The sequence below is a fragment of the Notolabrus celidotus genome, chromosome 4 (assembly GCF_009762535.1).
Source record: "Notolabrus celidotus isolate fNotCel1 chromosome 4, fNotCel1.pri, whole genome shotgun sequence".
Taxonomy (NCBI): domain Eukaryota; kingdom Metazoa; phylum Chordata; class Actinopteri; order Labriformes; family Labridae; genus Notolabrus; species Notolabrus celidotus.
The window spans coordinates 12,756,281-12,779,206 of record NC_048275.1 but is presented as its reverse complement, the minus strand read 5'-3'; the positions used below and the strand labels follow the sequence as shown (position 1 = coordinate 12,779,206).

Sequence of the window (22,926 nt, the reverse complement as noted above, 5' to 3'; positions counted from 1 at the left end):
CTTCCTCTGCAAAGCCTTTTTTTCCCTTCCTTTTAAAGCCCCACTTCTATTTTCCTGTTGTGCCCAAACAAGGATTTTATAAAATGGGTGACATCGCCACACAAGCTGTCTGCAGAATCCCCCTTAATTAAAGTGACTTTTAAAGCCTTCCTCAGACACTAATAAACCCCCTCTCCATTAAGATCCTCCTAATTACTGTGTGCAAAGGAAAGGGGGACACACAGAGACAGACAGTGTGGAGGTAAGCCTGCTGGCATTTGGCCCCATAAGCTGAGCGCCACACAAAAGAAAATGTCCCCTGGGTTACCCATCCTACCAGAGAGAGTCCTTTTTTTTTTCATCCATGCTCCCCCTCTCCTGTTTTCTCCTTTATGAATGAAAGTATATGACATGTGGGGCTGACAGTGTCCATTCATGGAGTGGCTGGAATGTGTGAATAAGGGCTTTGAATGAGGCAGGAATCACAGCCACCTGATAAGTCATTAAGCAGTCTTTTGACGCTACCATTGTTTAAATGTGCATGGTGGAAGTGAGAGTGCTGTCATCTCTAAACAGCCGCTCACTCATGTGAGGCTGATTAGAACAGATAGATATTCAGTGTATACAGAGAGATGCAGCGTCCTCTCTGTAAGCGTTATTAAAGCATGTTTCCAGCTGAAACTTTGCTATCAGTGGACCAATTAAAACCATGTAAGAAATTTTAATTTTCCTACAAGGTGACTTTAACCAGCATGGACACGAGAATCTCCAACCCTTCCACGTCACACTGAGCCACAAGCACAGAGAGTGTGGACAGTCACTGCAGCGTCGGTGGCAGAGGCCTGCCCAGAAAGGTTAAACGTGTTTGGTTCATGTCCCGGTCTGCAGATTAATGACATTAACGAAGTTTCCATTAGTCCCTGAACCGAGGGAGACATGGGCGTCCATGCGGAAAGCCACATGACCGAGGCAGAGATAAGAGAAAATGAAATACGTCTTCGCGGAGAAAAGAGGGGCCAGGAAGTGCCACTCCAAATTAGCCGTGGGCCCAGTTTGTTGTTACTTCATTAACCCAACAGCCCCAGGAAAAATAAAAAGCAGGGTCACAACCTTTAGCAACAGGGGAGGCCTGAGGTTTGTAAAGAGAGGCTTCTTCAAACTTTGGCTGGGTGCAACTATTGACACATTACAGACAAGTGTGTATCATTGAAGGAGAAGTCTATTCAGCCTCTGCATTTTAACCTTTCAGTGCTTATACTTTGGAGGTGGGAAATAATGAAGTGCAAACTTAATAGGGGAGTGGAGTTTTTAGGTTCCTGCACTTTTCTTGTGTATTTATTGTTCTCATAACCTTTACTTCAACCTCTGACATTCAGACACATTTTTGCACTCTCTACTTTCCATGTTTTTAAATCAGACCTGCTGATCAGCTTTCAAGCATCTGAGGAGTATTATCCGGAACTTTCTTTTGCATATTTCCCATCGCCTTTTCAACCCTCAAGCTAGAATTTAGCACATTCGAGCAGACTTAATGTTTATCATTTTCAGTATGTTCTGTTTAAATTTTCACTTTATTTAAATTTACATCAATTTAAGTTTAATGGCCAGGAGTTTGAAGTGGTTCTGCTGGCCTTGCTTATACACAGCTGCTGGAATTGTCTTTGTGAGAGCTAATATCTACTTTTATACTCTGAGTACATTAAAAGTTTTCCAGATGTACTCCAGTAAAAAAATGAAACCAGTTAGTTTACTTTAAAAACAAAGTAAACTAACTGGTTGTACTTATGTAAATAATGTGTGTGTGTGTGTTCTTTTACGACCTCTATTTACCTCCAATATGTCTTTTTGCTAACCTCAGATTAATTCCCAAACTGACCACTTTAAAAGCAACACCATCAAATTTGACTTTTATATGTATACTTTTCTTTGTTACGTGTGCTTAGAGTTAATGATACATTTACATTTTGTACTTGATGTATGTTTTATTCAATTTAACAGTTTCTTCTTTTCCTGTAGCCTTGTCTTGTAGTATAGTGATCCTCTTCTTTACATTGCCCCAGCAGGCTGTTCCTTAAGAGATGAACCAATTGACCAGTCGGTCTCTCAAAGTCTGATCTTTCATATTTCAATTTTAATGTTCAAGATAATAATGTGAACTATTCAAAGAAGTGTTATCTACTCATATAGTTTATCTACCCCTCAACTAGGCTAACCAATCTGTCTGTGAAATATTGTATAAAATATATTGTCATAAAACACACAACATTAAAGTTCCTAGGGAGGAAGGAGAAACTTTTTCGCAGTGCTACAAAAAAAATATACTGGACAGTAACATGAATAATGGAGATTCATTATCAGCTGTTCCACAAATAAGAATACTACTTTATCATCAGTATTATAGAGTATGTATAGTAAATACACATCGTGCCCTGTTAGTTCCTGTCCAACATTTGGCTGTGTACTTCAAAACAGAGCTGAGTTGTATAATGCCGTCCTTGTTGTTGTAACGCGAGCTGCACAGTGGCTCTTTATTTGCAGGCAGTGACTTTATTAGAGTCTATGGTTACAGACCCTTGGAAGGAGGGCTATTGTATTCTCACCCCTTCTCTGGCAAACACACCTCTGCTGCTCTTTTCCTTTGCACACTCTTCATAACAAACAGGCCTGATGGACTCTGCAGAGGGTTTTTAGGAAGTTCATTTATAAACACTTTAATTCTTTAAATTCATCCTCACAAAACTGATATATGTGTTTTCTTGGATGCAGAATCTTAGTTTGTTTCTTAAAACAAACAGCAGAATTATCCCAACTTTGTCTCTAGTTTCTCAGACCGAAACACACACACACGTTCTCATATACCTACTCAGCAACATGGATCGGCAGCAGCTGACTTGGCTAGAAACTCTGTGGCACAGGTAGACAGAAGCAGGGTCCAGCGAGTGTCTACTGAGGCTGCAGACACATCTGCCTGCTTGATTTCACCTGGTAACTGAGCATGTAGTATTTACTTCTCGGCTGAAATGCAATCAGGGGCTGCTAGCTGGCAAGGAAGCAATGAGCCAGCGATTAGGGGCTGTTTTTTTTCTCCTTTCCGTCTTTGAAGAAGTAAGGAAGAGTTTGAATTTGAAAAACTGGGAGGAAAAAGTTGTAATAACTAAGATTCTTATTTCAAATATGTCAACTTTTTTTTTTACATATGTAAGGTCAAAAAGAGTTGCATAGATACTTTTCATGGTTTTGAACCAATTTTCTCTAACATTTAATACCTGCACAATGATAGTGGTAGCATTTTGGAGCTGAGTTGATATTTAAGTCATGACCTGCAAAGAGTCAGCAGATGATAATTTGCTTTAAATTAACTCTAGTCAGATTCATACATATTGCTGTGCATGTAACCTTTTCTATTTTCTGTTTTTTCAAAGTGATATTTTCTGGGATTTCATTTATTTGGAGAGGACAGGATAGTGGATTGAGCAGGAAACCGGCGGGGAGAGTAGGGAATGACATGCTGCAAAGGTGCCGCAGGTTGGAATCCAACCTGGGCCGCCTGTTTGAGGGCTGTAGTCTCTGTATATAGGGCGTGCGACTTAATCACAAGGCCAAGCCAGCAACCTTTTCAAATACAAAAAAAAACCGTAAGTACATTTTAAGGTGTCACATTTAATTAATACAAGATAAAAACCCTATGCATTATGATTAAATGTAGATTATGTATTATAATGAGCTGTTTCATTGCATATGACCAGAGCCTCATGAATTCCTCATGATAATCGTAATAGTGACACTGCTGAGGTTTCTACGGTAGAGTGCTCCTCTGTGTGTGCGTATAAACATTTACATCCTCGAGACAAGAGTCACCTCTCTAATCTGGTTGAAGAAGTGTGTGGAGAGGCCCTTTATCCCTCCCTGCTTTAACCGGTTGCTCACAGAAGAGGCATTTACCTCTGCTAATGGGGAGTGAGTCTTTCACCGGGGCCTGTTTGCCTCTCAGTCGTCTGAAAGAAACCTCGCCAGAGAGGAGACATTAAGAAAACCAGTTAATCTGGAGCAGTCTGTGTGTGTCTGCCCAGGGAGTGGACCCAGCTCCTTGGTGCCTTCTCAAGAGGTTTCTGTTCACAGCAGCTGTAGAAGTGTCAGATCAGCACTTTTCTGAGTCCCCCCGATGAAGACACAGTGGTTTAACAGATGAGTGGGCAGCCTCTCTGGTCATTTTGTGACTTTGTAGACTTTAAAAATGTAATTTTACACAGATTGCACATTTTGTAAGTACTGCATTGTTTGTGAATTACTCAAGACCCCTGACCTGACCAGGCCTTTTTATAAACCCCTCCAAGTGTTGTATTTACAAGCTTGATAAATCAGATGATCCCACCATGAGTGGTGCATCACTTTCAAACCATTACTTGACCAGTCACAAGCTCACAAATAATATTGTGTTATTTTATTGCAAAGCAGAAACATCTGATACATTTTGCATCTGAGTGCAATTGCTCTTCTTTGATTTCCTGATTCAACATTCATCATAAATGTACAAAACAGTTTAAAAAAGTTGTTTTTTCTTTGCCTGGCAGCAATCTTGTATGCTAACACACCCATATTAGCAATGCTAACATGTTAATATTATGCAGTGCTGCAGGGCTGAAATTTTAGAGAAAATCTGCTGTGTGTGTTCATATTGTTCAACATTATGTCGGGGATAAGAAGTGATATAAATAAACAAGTATTAAAGTGTGTATGCTAGCTTAAATGCTATACCTTTCTACTGTTAAGGAAGGCTTATACTTGTGTTTATGATACAATCTCTTTAAAGTATTCATTCTTTCAAGTTAGTGAAAAATCACATTGATTGTGAAGATCTTTGTTCTATGTTCTCCATTTTCCTTTCTCTCTTAGCATGATAACATTTTCTATGTTCTATTTATGGTTATAAAGTTTATCAAAAATCATCTGGAGATAACCATCATATTGTATTAATGTTCCAAATGTATTAAACTTCATGGTAATATGCCCGATAGATGTCAAGATATTCTTCTTAAAGCCGGTAATGTCAACCTGCTGGTGGTAGAATAAAAAAGACAGAAAGGTTTATCCTGTGTGGGCCATCACTGCATGAACAAATTCAGTTACAATCCATCCAATAGTAGTTGAAGTATTTAAGTCTGTGCTTTGTCATCAAATACAGCCCTTGACATTTATTTGGGACAAAAATATTAAAGAACAGACCAAAACAGTTACATTAAAGTGGCATAAATAGTGCAAAAGTACTCAAGGAATAAAATAGATTCCTTCTTTCTCATTTGTGTTTTGTCCAGTTCCTGCTGAAGACTTTACAGAGGAGACTAATTATTATTATTTCTCTCTAAATCAAGCAAAATCAGGCCTTACTTTCTCCTTAAAATAACCAAAAGAAACAGTCATACAAGAAGCAACAGAAACCCGACTACAGCCTCACCCTAGCCAACATAGTAGACCTTTGTTTGGGACAGTTAAGGCTTAACTCTTACACACTCCAGTCTTCGCTCACTGTTTATGGAGCAATCAGACTGTGGCAGGAGTGTTGGTCCAGGGTCATCAGTGGCTGTAACCAGAGGGACTTGTTGTTTGAGATGGGACAAATAAACACAGGGGGAAATCTGGAGAATGGGGCTTATCAGTTAGAGAGCCACTAAAGCAGGTGGATGTCAGGAGAGCAAAAAGTGTGAGGGTGGAGTAGGAGGTTGGGAAGGGTTTGGGAAGATTATTGTTAGGAAATTCTGAAGAGGAAGATTAAGTTGGCAGAATCAGGCATGTAAAATAAAACACACACACACACACACACACACACACACACACACACACACACACACACACACACACACACACACACACACACACACACACACACTCATGCACAATCACTCACATTAGTGTTGCCCTCAGGGACATGTATACCCACCCATGCACCCACGCACACAAACGTGCAGGCTTGTGTTTCAGTGTGTATGACAGATGCCGTATGGACTGTTGTATTCTCAGCAGTAAAGGAGGGCCCTGAGGGTCTCCGCTGTCTGACAGTACACCAGGGATCAGCTGTGACACAGTGACACCGATCCCCTCATGTCATACACACAATGCTGCCCTAACACCACTCGCTGTGTGTGAGTGTGTATCTATGTGTGTGTTGTGGGATTTCATTATGTCAAACATACTACAGCGAATTCATTCATGTCTTTATGGTGTGTCAGTGCTTTGACGGCATTGTTGCACCTTTTAAGTGAAACACATCCACCAACCTAATATCCCACATTTTTTAAACTCCTTAAAATAAAAGCATCAAAAGTATTATTTATTTGTATAATTTACAGGCTTTCATTCAGTCATGTCAGTGAGTGTATGATCAGAGGAGAAGCTGAGTGGGGATGTTTGTTGCACTGCTCATGTTTGGCCAGCTGAGGCCATGCTTTCCTCAGGGTGAGCAGAGTCTGACTCCAGTCTCAGCATACACTCTCGCTCCATCCCACTTTCTCCTCACTGTGTATGTGGGTCATGCAAAGGGAATCGTTTGTACAACATCTCTTGATCTGTACTCTATACAGCTATTGTATAGAGTTTTAAAGATTGACCTCTTTGTCATTATATCATTATTAATATCTTCATTTGGTCTTTTGGTTACATTTATTCAATTTTACCACTCATGTTAATCAAGTTTTGTTTTAGGTCAGAAAGACTATTGTTCAGGGCAGTCAAAACAATGGCATTGTTGTAAAAGAAAAGGTGTAAAGGAAGTCTCTCCTGAAAACGTATTTGTGTACCAAGAGTCATTTCCCCATTTCCTCTCAGTCTTAACAAATCTGAGTTTAATTCACTGACAAATACTCAACAAAAATGCAACCCATCTCCTCTTCAAACCCCAGCATGTTACTCTCTCAGCTGAATGTTTCCAAAGTATGTTTTTTTATATAAAACATTTTGGTATTTATGTTTACTACATGAAATCATTAGAAAAAAAATTACAACAAAAACTAAAGTCATAAACATTCTCCCTCATTTTTTAAAATCATGATTAATCACTGAATTTCAATAGTTAATTGCAATGATTGAAATTTTACTTGCATGTTTAGAATTCCATTATTTTGCAGTTATGATGTCCTCATTAATGACAGCAATTCCCACCAGTGACTTGGTTTGGGAATCAAATGAGTAGGAGCTTTCCAAAATGTTGACTGGCCCGCAGTCAGTTGCACCCATGTAGCAAGCGCTTCAGTTTAGTTTCATCCACAGATCTGTGATGATTCACACACTCCAAAATCGTGCTTTGCTGGCTTTTGTGTTGCTGTTGCCCGCTGACATCAGTCCGATTAGCTGCACCTGTATGCTTAGCTTGTAGGTGGTAGCTCAAACTCAAAGTACTTTGATGATATGTTAATTCTGAATGACACAAAGTGCATATTAGTTCTGACTTGTCAACTGAGCCGTCAGAGAGATTTTTTTAAAGTGAAATATTTCTCAGCCTGTAGACTTTTAAAACATTTTTTTTTTAGCCTTGTTGAATTTGTGCACAGGTTCCTCCTCTGACATCTCTTTGAAATTTCCTCCAGGCGCACCCAAGAGTCAACTTTTGATGCCCTGAGTGGGCACAGTTCCACAGCACCCTGACCCTTGACCCCTTTAAAAAAAACCGATGCCATTCAAAAGCTCAGAGGTAATTTTTCATCAGCAGAAAGCAGGAAGACACTGTGGTGGCTTGACTATGGTGTGCCAAAAGGGACAAAATAGCATGTGATTCAAATCCATGAGGGGGTTGATTCTGGACCTTAATTGTATCCCTGTTATCTAGAAAGTGTCTTTTTTACATTTTACTGGACAATGTTTGTGGTAACAAGCTGTTTTTTTTCTCTAAATCAAATATGGTCTCAACCCACTGTGATTTAGTTTTAAGCATAGATCTAAAAAAAACTGCAAACACATGTTCTTAAACATCTGCAATGTTGAATTTCTAAACCAAATCATGTTGGAGGATTGACTTTAAATGAATAGTTTGCATTAGATAAGAGCGCATATTTACTTTAAAGCTCCATAACACTACCTCTGTGTCTGAGATTAGTACTGATTCTGGTGTCTGCTTCTCCCCTGGCAGCAGAGGTCCATTTGCTCTGCTGGTCAGCGTCTCTCCAGGTGCAGACCTTCTCCCCTGAAAACCCACCATGAGCCTGTCAAATAAGTAAATCCAGGGAGATGTGTGGCCTGTGAAAGGGATATGCTTCCCCTGCTAGTGGGCGCAGAGACGCTCCTTTGTTTCCTGGCATGTCTCACATACTTTCAGAGGCCAGATAAGCCCCCTGCACCATGAAACACTGCTTTATGTTTGGCCCCGGTAACGTCCCAGAGAGGGCAGAGTGGACTCAGAGGAGAGACCAGTCAGTGAGCAGGTAATATGTCCCCTGTGTCACACCTTGTTAAAGGGCCAGATGCACATTAGAGCTTTGGTTATGTATTCCTGAGGTATTTAAGCATATGCTGAAAATACCCCAATAACCAAACTCCTTCTTAAAATATTCCTCCCTCTGGCTCCTTCACTGTCACTCTGTTTTCTTTTATTTCCTCCACTCTCTGAGGAGAAGGGGCAAGCTTGGATGGGGACAGGCGAAGGAGGGGTTAGGGGGTAGGGAGGTGGGGGCTTGGCTGTTTCCTGAAATCGGATTAGCAGCTACTCTACACTTACATTGCAGGGACTGGGGCTTTAGTTTAGCCCGGCTCAAGACCACCCAAAAGGTAAACAGGTACATTACTGTGGGGCAAAAAGGAAAGTGAATGGTGAGGGGATAGAGGGAAAAAACTGATGAGAGATGGATACAGATTGAGTGAAATAAATACGTGACTAGTTGGCAGCCTGGTGCAAGAGGATTACTTGGTGCGGTTAATCTGAAATTAATTCCAAAAAACTGCCTCATAAAGTGGTGTGAATTTACAAATTTTGTGCTATGACACAAACAAAAAAGTAAAAACAGGAAAAAAAAATGCTAAACCCAACTTACTTCTTTAAATTTATTCTGAACTCCCAATTTGTGAACTTCCTCTCCTTGAACCAACTCTCTGGACCTTCACAAAAGACCTACATATCTCACCCCCAGCCCTCCCCGCTCACCAAGATATCTAAACCTCACACTGTCATGCTGCTGCCACTGCATCCCACAGAAAACCTCCTGAAAATTAGTTTTTGGCAAGCTGTTCGCAAACACACTCTCCTGTCTGCTGCAAGCCACCAAGGCTTTGTTAGGCAGGCCCGCTCTGAGCCCAGAGCCTTCAAGACCCCCATTATGCAGCAGGACTCAGCGGGGCAGAAAGAGCAGGAGTGTTTTCGCCAGTCATGTGGGCACACAGGCATTATACACTCTTCAGTGGCACTGTAGCTATTTTGTGAGTCTTACAAACAGAGAGGAGGCCTGCACAGGCTGCAAGAAGTTTTGATAATTGGGAGTTATATAAGTTCCAAGATCCTCACAGGAGGATTGTAAGTTTTTTACCCTCCTCTTCCCCCATTGTGTGTTTTTGAAAAGCCCTGTGTGAAGGCCCCACTGCGAAGGTGACAAATCCTTTGACATAAATCATTGTGTAAAGGTTAAAGGAATACAGTCAAGTGCTCAGGAAGAAGAGCCTCTAATTGCCTGCTTTGCTCCAGCTTTGCTGAGCTGTGTTTTACAAATTAAACAACAGCTCCTGCACACGGCAGAGCATTTGTCAGAGAGCGCACGCATCTCAGGCATGCCTGTTTGTGTGTCTTTGTTTACATCAGCCCTTGTGTTAGTCCACTTACATCTTATTGTAAAAATAAGCTTGTTCAGAGCTCGTGTCAAGATCCACCGGCGTGCATATCGGCTGCAGCTGGGCAGGAATCGAGCTGGAGTTTTTACTAATCAGTGATGGACAAACTCAGGGCTCCCTGCATCTCAAACATCACTGCTTCTGTCAGGGGCCCTGAGTGCGAAGCAGGCGGGCTGAGCAGCTCTGATCAGCACTGTTGTGTTATTTTTTTTCTCCCACTGAATCACACTGGGGAACACGTGTGTGTGTTTGAGATGCAGGGATGCATGGTGCTAACCCTCCCCTGAGTGGTAATGCATGAACTGTTAGCAAAACATTGTTGCTACTGCTGTTGCCTTCTATGTTAATAAGACGTGGATTGAGGTGGGGGGGTTGGGGGTGCACAGATGTAATTCAAGGTTGACATCACAACATTCATAACACACCTATAGTGAGGAGGATCTTGCATTGAGCAGACCTGAGGTGAACTTTTAAAGTCAATACAAAAGAGACAGGGAGATGATGATTTCACAAGAGGCAGCGTAGATAAATGATGACAAATTGATTTTAAATTACATATTTAAACTTAATTTACAAAGATGGTGTTTAGAAAATCAAAACCTTGTCTTGAAATAAATGTATTCTGTAACATTTTGACACAGAAAGCCCTGCAAGCTCATTACAGGCCAGCTGTATTTGTAGTCGCTGCACCTTTTATGCAGCATCTCAAGCTGTCAAGCTGCCTGCGTCCATGTCACTCAGTTATGTGTTGTAGAGAGAAGAGTTCAGGCTGTGTAAATGTATTTATGAATGCATGATTTTGTGAAAGTGTGTACTTGGCTCTCCTCTTGCTGTCTAATAACTGGTAACCCCAGCTGTGAGTGTGTGTGTGTGTGTGTTTGTCTGCCTGTGTAAAGCTGAGGCTCGCCGGGGCACTGAGGCGAAACTTGGCCCCAGTCAGGCCAGTGCGCAAAGGGCAGAGACCAAAAAGCCTCCAGCCGTGATTTCTCTCTCTCCCTCTTTCTCTTTCAATCTCCCTCTTTTCCACTGGGATTTGGAAATAGGTAGCCCGGAAGATGTAACATGTATTTATTTTGTACACAACACTCAGGGATTCTTTGGCCTTGTGTAAATGCACATGCAGTACATTTTTACTGATGGTGCAGTGACAGAAGAAAAAACTGTTTTGTGGATTATATATCAGGTTCTCTAATTTCACAGCACACAATTAGGCTTCCAGCTTTAGTGTTTATGTGCCCCTAGTATTTTAGTTAAAAGAGAAAATACATCTTTTTGATCTGGTTGCATTTCAGCGAGGTTGGTCAGTGCCTTCCATAACACTGACAAATGAACAAACACAGATGAAAAAACATGGTTACACATTTGAAGCTCAGGTTTGGTGTTTTGATACAAAAGCAACTTGGTTAGAATAATGTAGGGGGTTAAATCACTTTGTTCACTTTAAGGGACCTTTGTTGTCATTGTTACAGATATTATTATTATTATTTTTCTATATATATTCTTGTTGAAATTCTTGTACTGTACACCTTCTTGTTTGCTGCTGTAACTCCATGAATTTCCCCATTGTGGGACGAATAAAGGAGTATCTTATCTTATTACATCCCCACTAAGATCAAGTGGTGATTGTAATCCGGAGTACAAGGGAATCATGTTGAATATCTTAAGGAAACAATAACGTAAATTTGTGACCTCAAGTTAACAAATCACAGCTTAGAAAATTGTGTTACCCAGTTAAAATTCAGGTTTGCTTATGTTTGGTTATAAGATGACAAACAGGAGTGAGAGGCATCATGATTTGTCAATTGGACTTTTGAATTTGTGCCCTTAGGCAAGAGATACAGATTACCACAGACAAAGTCCGACAGGATAAGTTCATCTTTTGAAACTTGGGCCTCCAAACTTTTAAATTGAAATAATGACTCAGTAGATAAGGCCTTTTCCTGGTCACCTCTGATGACTGATAATGGTATTAATCACAAATTTAACTTACACAGTGTCTCGTTGTCACTTCCTGTATTCCTGTATTCTTGTATCTTTATGATTTTGGCAACTGAATCGTTGTGTCTGGTTTTTTTTTTTTGTATGATTTTCATTCTTACCTGGCTGCAAATCAAATTCAGGGACAGGGAACTTCCTTAGGGACAACAAGGCTGAAGTTGAGGTTGAACAATTGAAACAGTTAAAATCCTGCTAAGGTCAAAAAATACTTGCAGTCATTGCACAAAGAAAGCAAAAGTGCAAATTAGAAAGAAACAAAGAAAAGTTGATGTGATCCCCTCCCTGTCTACATTTGACAATTATTTCTTTGCTTCTGTAAACAGTAAAAGTTCCTACAACAACTACAGGGAATTACTTGTGTTGAGCATTTCTAACTTGACGAATGTGTCCATTTCTTCTTTTCATGCTTCTTCACAGTGTGCAGTTATCTGTATACCCTCGGTCTGTGTTCCCTTTCCCTCTCCATCCTCCCTCACTGTGGCTCAAAGAGGGAATACCAGCATGAAGCCAGCACCACTGGTTAAGTATTTTCATGCTGGATTTGAAATCAGATTATATACGGGCCTTCTCAATTGACTTAATGGATTTGAAGCGACTGGATCCTATTAATAAAGGAATAAAAGAGATGGAGGGAAGGAGAAAAGGGGTGACTTTGCCCCTGAGGCTGTGGCCCCACCAGTGGGATTTAGAGGCTAATCTGCCATGCAAATTAAATCCTGCCTCTATGTGCTGGCCCCTCTAATGTCCCCCATTACACACCTTTTATTTGTTGTGATCTGCAAACAGATATTGTTCCAGCGACAGACAGGGACATTACACTGGTATGGGAGTGATTACTGGGGAAGATGGGGTTTGCTTCTTCTCTCTTTCAGGCAGCTCTTTGCCTCAGAGGGATCAGCACTGGGAATATTCCAGGATGGTTCTCAGATTGGGGCTGACACTCATCTGGTATCCTCTCTGGATGTTTTTCTACTCCTCAGGAATCCGCCTTCACAAGTTCCGGGCAGGATTATGATGCAGTTGAGACTGAGAGGTTTAATCAGTGTGAGTGGCAGTATTTGGGCCGTAACAGGGCTTACCTCACCGTTTTCTCTTTTGTCTTAATGAGGTTGTACTTTGCTTCATTCCTTGGAAGTCTACCTCTCACACTCTGTTCCTGTCGGGCTGTCAAAAGTAGCTGTATAAACACACATATGTCACATATGCTAATCCGATTTGCTCTTAATCATGACAGGGATTATACTGTACATACAGTATAAAGCTGTGAAACTTCCAGTGAATATTCTGTGTTTTCATGCAGGAAAGTTCACTCCCTGTGGTCTGGCACAAGTTTACAGGGCAGACAATTTCCCTGATTAGGACTTTAGACAATTAATCAAGCCAAGTATAAAATACTGAGAACTTTTACATAAGTAGCTTTTAAGGTTTCCTGTTAAGGCTTTGTATTTGAATAATCTCTGCAAATGAGTGGATGTTTTACTGGCTCAATTGTTTGTTTGCTTGTGTATTGGCCAGTTGGTGGGAAAGTTTGCCTTCTTAGCTCCAAACAGTGTGATTAGAAACAATTAATTTCTTCTGGGTCAACAACATCATTAATCCTGTAAATAAGAGCAACTGTGAGCTCACAAATCCATGCCTGCATTAAGTAAGGGGTAATGCTCAAGGTTCGGTCAAAGTTGTGGAGGCCAGGAGGCATGCTAATTACGAGAAGTCCAAAAATCCTGGTATGGACACCTCAAAGGACTTTATCCCGCTCTACGTTAACTTGTAAAAGAAGAAACAAGGTTATTACTTTGTGTTTCATGCAATTTGCACTTAAAACCCTACGTTTTTTACAAGCCATAAATTCTCATGTTTTCCTGGCAATGCCTCAAAGGTATGACTAACACCTAAAAATGATCAACATCCCATTAATGACACTATATGAATTGATATGATGTTATACAATACGACAACACAACATGATACGGTAGGCAAGGACATAGGAGATCTGGTACGATATGGTTTGATACAAGATGATATAATTCCATTCAAAACATTTCGTTACACTTATTGGTCTCCATAAAGAAATGTGTCATGGACTTAAATGATGCACACATTTAGTTGGCACATATTGATCACAGTCCTGAATTACTACGGTGGCCCTGAAGGACTAAACAAATTTCCGAAAGATGAAACACTTTTACAATGTTGGAGACAAATTCACATTTCAGAAAACATTTTTACATTTTATAAAACAAAATTACATTAGCAAAACACTTTTACCAAGGCCAAAACAAATTTACATTTCAGGAAAAAAAATTACAAAAGATTTAACACTTTTACAAAGTTGGAGACAATTTTACAAACGACGGAACACTTTTACCGTTGAGTCTGAGGCTATGTGGTCTGAGGCCGATTCGTCTGAATTCTGACACATGATGAAGGTTTTGCGGAGATATGACGGAGCTTTTCCGGAGACATGATGCTTTTTCATCTGAGGTCTGACACCTCTCTCTGAGACCCGATGATGTCCTAATTTGTAAACCATGTCCATCTCCCTTCCGTTTCTCTCCATCAAAACAAACTAAATGACCCCTCACTCGATCACTTCCGGATCAATTCTGGCATTTGGTACATTCCCTTTCCGTAAAAATGAAATGTTAATTTGGTTCAGAAATGGTAAAAGTGTTCCGTCGTTTGTAGAATTGTCTCCAACTTTGTAAAAGTGTTTCATCTTTTGTAAATTTGTTTTCTTAAATGTAAATTTGTTTTGGCCTTGGTAAAAGTGTTTAAATTTTGTAATTTTGCTTTATAAAATGTAAAAATGTTTTCCAAAATGTGAATTTGTCTCCAACTTTGTGGAAGTGTTTCATCTTTTGTAAATTTGTTTTGTCCTTCAGGGCCGATGTAAACAGTTGAATCATGCTAATGCTAAGCACAGTTTCTAGCTAGGACTTGGCACTCGGGGTGCTTTGACTCAGCCATGAGCCAGAAAGCTAACAGTGTGCTTGTAAGATTGACTGTTTTTATATTGCATGTTTGATATTAAGTGAATACACTTTGAAAGTACATCAAACAACAAAACTAGCTAGCTAACTCGCCATGGCATTGTCCTCAAATCAACGTCAAGATTGGTACTTCAAGTGATCAGCCATATTTGCTGTTGGTCGCAGCTCACATGCCAAAACGTCCCTGGGCAAGACACTGAACCCAAAATGGCTTCTGGTTGCATAGCCAGTGGTGTGTGAATCTGTGTAAATGGGATTAGTTCACACTGATGGGCACTTCACATAGCATCCTCTGCTATCAGTGTGTGATGGGTGAATGTGATATGTGGTGTAAAAGCACTTTGAGAGGTCAGAGGACTAGAACAGTGCTATATGAGTGCAGTCCATTTTATCATATACATACTAGCGACTTTGAAGTAAATGAAATGTGATATAATTGTTGACATGATTTAAAGTATAACTTACTGTAGAGCAGGGGTTCCCAAAGTGTGGGTCGGGACCCTCTGAGGGGTTGCGATACACTATTGGGGGGGTCATGGGACGTCTTCCAGAATTTTTATATGTTTTTTAATTATCTCAAATGTCATATTTAAACCATTACTGTAAAAAATATTGACAAAAATAGTAGTTCAATTTGAAATAAACTTTGAGATAAAAATGCTTCATTAGGTTTTTTTTGTTCCTTGTCGACACAGAACTCCTGAGGTTAGGGTTAAGTTCATTAATTTTCTGCAGACCAGCTAAATGAAATATGAAGCAATGTTTAATCACTTTGAGGAACAGTGGGGGTCGCATGTCTTTGGCACCTATATTTTGGGTGTCGCAGGCTGAAAAGTTTGAACTTTTAATTTCCAGCGAAGATGAATTAGATGTTAAGTTTTCTCCAAGTTGCATAACATGTTGATAAAGGCTTTGATTGAGGCACAGGTGGATAACAGTGCAGTGACAGTTTCACCAGAGCAACTTAAAAGGCACTCATTGCCAGAAGTTAAGCGACACCTTGCAGTCAATAAGAACTGAGGGTCCCCCAGACGATGGAAAAGCCAAAAATATGTCTTCCATTTGTGCAAAGTGATCATAATTTTAGGATCATAAAACTGTTGTGTTCGTTACTAAACAGAAGAGATCTTCCTCTCACTCTTCTTTCTTCATTATAGAGGTAAACAGAACATTTGACTTTCACTTAAACTCTGTTACACAAAAAGAGAATTTGGAGCTGCTGTTTTCCATGACATGATAAATACAATGCTGGCTTCTTTCTATTGCCTCCTTTCTCAGTGTAGGAGGAGCATTATTTCTGCCCAATCACAACTGAGAAAAACACTCGAGCTCTGGTGTTCTCCAGGCTATTATCAGTGTTTGACTGTTTGACCAATCACTGCAAGAGAAACTGCTTCTGCAGGATAAACATAAACTAAATATAGAATATATCCTGTGTCTGTGATATCAACATCCTGCCAAATAAAAATGAATATCCACCTTTCAAACAAAGGTATGCCTGGGAGTGTGGACCTCATTTCAAGCACAATTAACTTGAAATGGAGTGCTGCAAGATCAATAGTCCCCAGTTGATCCAGAGGGAGCTGTCAGTCTATGGAAATGGCACACATATGGTAATATCCCCAGCTTAACAACAACTTAGAGGATTTACTGTTGCTGTTTTCAGACCCACATGAATAACAAACAGTGGGCCACCCCCTGGGAACCATTTTGTTTTATCCCAGCTTCAATTAATCTTTAAGGGGGAGGATACCATTCTGGAGAAATGGCAGGGGGGATATGAAGAGGGCGTTTGTAGATGTGAGAGGTATACTGCTAATTATGAAAATCACAAATAGACGATTGACTCATGCAAATTCAATGATGTGTGTTCCAGTTTTTACCTAACCCGCTTTTCATCATCTAATTTTCTCTCCCTCCGTCATCACACAGACAGATAAAGTGTGTTTGCACTTTCCTTTTCTAATTAGGACACTTTTGTCTCAGTGAGAGCTGCTATTGACAGGCACGCAGACATTAGCAGGATTATATGAGTTCTTACACTGATGAGTGTGATGAGATCTCCGGAGATGTGTATGGATTTTACCTCCTGCTGACTGCACTTCTCTCGTCTTAGCCTCGGGGCCAGAAACCTGTGGCATAAAAAGACTCACAGAGAAGAGATGAGAGCAAGGATTTAGCTGGCAAGCACGTTACTGACACGCTCCAGTGTGATGTCATTAAGTCAGATTCGTTTAGCAGAGTCAGGTGTGGACGTGCAGCACGTATAGACAATGCAGTGTCACCTGAGAGAGCGCTGGGACTCGGGTCAATTCAAAATTGATTTACCTCAACTCTGCGATTGATGAAGTCCGTTCAGGTTAAACTGCAGAGTTCTCGATTGGACATGCACTTTGAAGAGCTGCTATTGGAATTGACTTCTGTGTGTGTCGCCCTCAGCTCAAGCCAGGTGGGAAATTGAGTTACAAAAGCACGGCATGAGAGGGATAGATGACCTCTGTGACAGTTATACAGTGTGCGACTGCTGTTCATAACTCCAGCTGGAGAAAGTGAGATGATTGAACTGGAGAAAACTCAGTAAAAATCCATAATACTCTCTTCATACTCTTGTTATCTTGAAGCAAGTTGAGTCCTCTTCAAAATAAAAGGACTGGAGAAACTAAGGCATTTTTAGCACGAGAACTGCCCCATTAAAAAGAGGGTTAGGTTTGTAAAAATGGGTCCCAGTTTTCAGAGTGTCAGCATATCGCTCGTTTACACATGACAGAAGGGGTTGTGTTTTTCAAAAAATTCTATTCTGGAAGAAGTTTGTGTTATTTGCAAGCGGCAACCTCTGATATTCAAATATGAAGCCCATGCAGAAGTGTTATAAACTGCAATTCATTGAGAATCTACTTGAGGCTGCAGAAACACCGGAAACCACATAGACACCAATTCAAAAAAGACGATCTTTGCAGCATTAATAAACATGTTTACAGCCTGGTTCAAAAAACGGCTTGGCTCTACGTAGCTAATTTCTCTATTGGCACACACTGTACAAGGGTGAATTTTTTTCTAACACAACGGTTCAGAAGATATTAAGATTACGAGTTTTTGCCCAAATAGGGACATGACTGACTTGACTCCTGGACGGGAACACATAGCTGTTGGCTAGGAGGCTCAAACTCCCCTTCTTACGCCACACTGTGCCTGGTTGAGTTCCGCATTTCCGATATGGCTGCCGCCGACAGTTGGCTTCAAAACAGCGCTCAGGAACAGATCGGTGACATCACTGATACTACGTCCATATTTCATACAGTCTATGGTTATTTGTCACTCCAAACGGTTCCAAGTAAATGAACGGCCATAACACAACCCTAGTTTTGAAATGTTTCTAAGACGTGATTGTAGAAGCCCTCTTGAGGGCAAATCACAGGATGATGGGGCACTAGATGTATGTAAAACACCCTCCATCCCTCTGATTCAGGAAGGAGGAACACGTGACAGGCACAGGCAATTCCCTGTCCTGTTTCCAGGGAGTGTGTTGGACCAAATCTAAATTGCTACTATCATTTTGTCACGCAAAGAAGAAGTGATGTTGGTAAAGAAATGAATACATGGTGGGGAAAAAAAAATACACCACAGCCCCGGCGCCTGTGGCTCTGCCTGACTCCAGCTTTTATCATGTAAATAAGGCGAATGGGACTGGGTTAGGGGGACAATTCCCCAGCCGCCACTTGGGCCAAATACAACTTTCCTGTGCTTTAGGCCCACAATGAGGAATGTATTTGGAGGCCTCAGTTTTAATTTAACTAGAGTGGCAGCTGAGAGGGCACCAGGGACCTCATCTCATGACTGCTACGATCGCTCGGGTGGAAGGAGGGGAAGCCTCAACCTGGTGCCGTACATTTCAATGTGCAATATCCCTTCTTCCACAGCTCCTTCACTGCTCACGTGTGTGTATGTGTTTGTGTTTCCGCGTGTTTGGCTGTTGCTCTCGCTCTGTAACACCTCTCTGCTTTTCCAGGGAGGAAACACGCTTCTTGCTCCGCTGTAACATTTGATTCATTAGGATCAGAAACAGCACATCAGCCTCGCTTATTATGTCTTAAAAAATCCTCCCAGCGTCCCAAAGAGCAAGGGGGAAAAATCCACCAAAGAGGCGCTGCCTTGAAATTGACAGCTGTTATTGTGCTGTGCCATCTGGTGCATTTGCCAGGGAACAGAAAAGGGTTAATATTCTATGATGTGTGGTAGCAGTGGCACAGCTTCCTCTGCACAGCCAGAGTGAAATAGCGTGTGCCAGGAGTCTGTGCACCCGATGGAGAGAAACCCTCAACATTAGCATGGCACCATATCAACCAATGTGGCTAATTTAATGGGTCAAATACGGTTGGGCGGATGCCAAAACAACAGCCGTACCAGCAGAATTTCTAACAGGGCGGAGAATCACAAAGGAAAGTTGCAGCTCTGTTTGGTGTCGCAGCTTTTTATAATAATTCTCTGCACATGAAGCCTTCTAGCTAATTTTATTTTCCTTTTTTATTAACCCTACAATCGGAAAATCTGTGTTTAGCTTGTGTCTGCACATGGCCTGATACATTTGTGTGCAAGTATGTGTTTTGCCGTGTTGGAGCTGTCATTATTCATTGACCACAGATGTAAATGGATCCAAACAATGGGACGCGCGTGCTGCGGGTAGCGATCGCCCCTGGAGAGGACAGGCCCTGCTGAAATTAATAGGCCTCCCGTGGCTAAATAAGCAATGGCGAAATAAGCCTAAATGTCCCCCGATCGCATGACAGACAGGGCCCAAGAATCCGAACAGCAGGTAGTTATTATATGAAGTGCTGGAGAGGGACATATTGCAGACCCAACATGCCACATCAAAACCATCACACTGCACTGGATTTGAATCATTATGTGGGAGGAGGAAAGCTCATTTGCCGTGCAATGTTTTCTGTGATTTTTGTGTAGCAGTGTATTTGAATATATCTACTTCTTTCTTTGAAGCTTTACTTTGAAATCCTAAACGCTTCCTTCCATTTCAATTTTTTTGTCAAACTTCTTTAGAAAGAAAGAAAAGAGGCAAATTATTAGAAAATTCAACTTATGACTTTTTATCAGAAAATACCACATATGGGCAATCATATGCCCGAAGCCCTAATAGAAAAAAAACCCAAAGAAGAATATGGGTATAAATATGCTTCTTAGCTGGAAGACTCTCTTCTTTGGGCCACTGGCTCATTTCTTATTCTGTGTGCTGGTTCACAAAATGGTCCAACATTTAAAGCAACTGGCAGGGGGTAAATTAGTGCTCCGAGATGAATTATCATACAATTAAGGACCCTAGAATGTGCCAAAAGACAAAACACACAATATGGAGGAAAGACCTACTTTTCTCCCTGAATTCATCAGAGAGACCAGTGTCGCATCCTCTTTTAAAGGAGCAGGTTTTGTAGCTCATTTACACTCATACTTTCTTCGACACTGGTCCACACTGTCAATACATTTCTGTTCATAATGTGCTGCAGTTCATTTTTAAATGTCAGACTGATTGTTCTGCTTGTTCCCCACCACTCAGGTATTGACATTAACTCTGGAAAGCCATTACATTTGATTATAACACAGGTTATTTTAATTTCTCAAACAGAAAAACTCACATGCAAATAACACTGATGCTTGTATTCACAGTATTAAATGACATTCGTCTTAAGGTGCTCGTTCCCTTGTCTTTCTTTCTGCTTCTCTGTGGCTTTAGAAATGGTAGTGCTGGTGGATTTTAGCTGTGTGGAGTGATGGGACCGCTGAGGTGGTCAATAATCTATTACGGCACGTAGAGTGACAAATGTCTGTCAGAGAAATGGGTCCAGAGAGGTCAAAGCTGGGCTCCTGACCTCAGCCCTCTTCAGCCAGAGCACGCAGATTGAGCGGACTGATGCAGGCTACAGTGAAATTCTCACTTTGAAGGCAGGTGTCTGTTTCTCTGTCTGTCCTTTTAAAGACAAATAGACTTTCAAACATGCATTTACTTTTGCAATGAGTAGTATAAACCTCCAGCTGTAGTCTTTTATTTTGAGGAAAATTGCAGAACAATCCCAAGGATGCAACTTTAAGAGAATCAATATAGTAGAAAGGTAACATGAGGCATCATGCATTTTTCATCCACAATGAAGTGGTGAACATTCAACATTTTTATGACAGCAAAGATTTGGCAATGACCTCAGTATGAGTGATGTCAGGATTTTTCCGTTTGGATAGAAAGAACATTTTGGACCTTGACATTCCAGTGTTGATCAGGCATTTTGAAGTATTACAGCACATTGTTGTGGGTGTAAAGGTCATCTTCTAGTTTGTAAAACAGTGTAAGAGCCACAGTTTCAAGTATATACAGGAGTACTATAATCAGAATTTGTGACTACGTAAAAAAGAAAAAAACTGGACTGACCAGAACACCGACTTAAGAGTTAAAACTGGGGTACCATTGTTCAGCCTACATGAACTTATAGCCCATATGAGGACGTTTTAGGTTGTTATGAAGGAGACTGAAATCAACAGTGATGTCTTTTTATAACCAACAAAAGCAAACTACACCATCAGCAACAACACTGACATTCTCTATAGTGCAATTTCTTATGCCGGTAACCGCTGCAAGGGGGTAGATGTCAGATCAGATGACCAACAGCACACTGAATAAAAAGCATTTATATAGCAGATATTCACAGTAAGTGATGCATTTGACAGTTCAAAGATATCAGGATGAGATTATTTGTAGGAAAACACTACATACGCATGTACAGGACAAGTTTTACAAAGACATATGGGGTATTACTTTAACCACAGGGGGCGCTTAAAGCGGCACAAACTGAAAGTTCCTCACAGGAGCTGTGGAATAAAACAAAACATCTTAAAGATAGTGTTTGGAAAGAAGAGATAATATTGCATCCAGTGTAGAATTGTAATACATATGTATGTGTTTAAAATGCTTTTAGTTAGAAATAGATATGTTTGAAAAAAGATAATCAGATAAAGAAAGAATCCTCCTGAAAGTACAGATGTATTGGTTCCTTGGTTTTAGGCCTGTGTTTACGTTCTATAGACATCAGTTCTTCACATTTCTGCAAAGTGGATTTAAGGATGTGTTTGCTTTTGTTGAAGTCAGAATGACGATTATTTGAAGAATTAAGCTGCATATTTTACCAGGCAAAGTGAGATCCTCAGACTTCATCTGACTGTATTAAAAAATCTCCCTCACAGCAGTTTGGAGTCACCCTGAGAGGAGTCACTGCTCTTTGTGTATTGACAGCCCTGCTTCCATGTTATCATGATGGGACTGGACGTAGACCATTTAAGTATCAAATCAATAGCAAATTAAATTTTTTAGCAGTGCAAGCTACACTCAGAATCACCTGTAATTATCCCTGACAGACTCTGGCTACTCTGCTCTCATGTCACTTTGCAGCTGCTGCTGCTGCGACACAATGCTTCGATCTCCATAGATGCATTTTCTCATCATTAAAATAGGGGAATGTATATGACTCTTTATGGATGTGTGATCATCTGTATATTCATTTTGACTATCAGTGATTCCAGTTTGATCTATCCTGGAACTCTACATGTACTCAAAACACTTCTCAAAGTAGGTTAAACAGAAACACATGCATCCCGCCTGCTGGTGTGGTTTTATAAAACGGTCTGGGACCTGATTTAGATAAAAACACATTGACCCACAGGCACTTTTATAATAAATAGTGTGTCCTCAGAGCCTTTGGTTTTCCTCCAGCTTCCTACATTTGTCATCTTCATATGAATAAACAGGCCTATTTAATCTCTCTGTCCTTCCCTGGGATTTGGCTGCACATATACACAAACAGCAGTCTATGTGTAGCCTACAAACATGCTTGTTTTCTCCTCTTTCCACTGAATGGTTATCAACAGAATCTCCATTGCAAATGAACTGCAGAGAGTGCTGTACCAATCCGTCATTCTCTGAATTTATGTGCAAACTTTGACAGTGTTTGGAATGAGATCAGACCTGAACACGTGTTGGATGTTTTTGCGACATAAACCTCAGTAAGAGCTGTAGCTTAAGTGAGGTCTTAAAGGTTCACCTGAGGCTGTGAGGAGAAGGAGTGAGATGGTAGATGTTCTGATGCTGACCTGTCAGTCTCTCAGCGCT

At 40.7% G+C, this 22,926-nt stretch overlaps 1 protein-coding gene across 7 annotated transcripts in view; it reads left to right on the top strand.

Moving 5' to 3' along the window:
* The window catches only part of LOC117812036, a 70,497-nt gene that overhangs the window by 9,479 nt on the left and 38,092 nt on the right, over positions 1 to 22,926 (top strand). For 2 of the 7 annotated variants that reach the window (XR_004631115.1, XR_004631117.1), the window contains 3 exons: positions 7,557 to 7,660; positions 8,096 to 8,387; positions 12,196 to 12,507. The exons of 4 other annotated variants lie outside the window; for them this stretch is intronic. The gene's annotated coding sequence lies outside the window, so the exon portion shown is untranslated. Of the gene's footprint in view, positions 1 to 7,556; positions 7,661 to 8,095; positions 8,388 to 12,195; positions 12,508 to 22,926 lie in introns of those variants that run through there. One more of the 7 variants, XR_004631116.1, reaches the window with a different exon arrangement.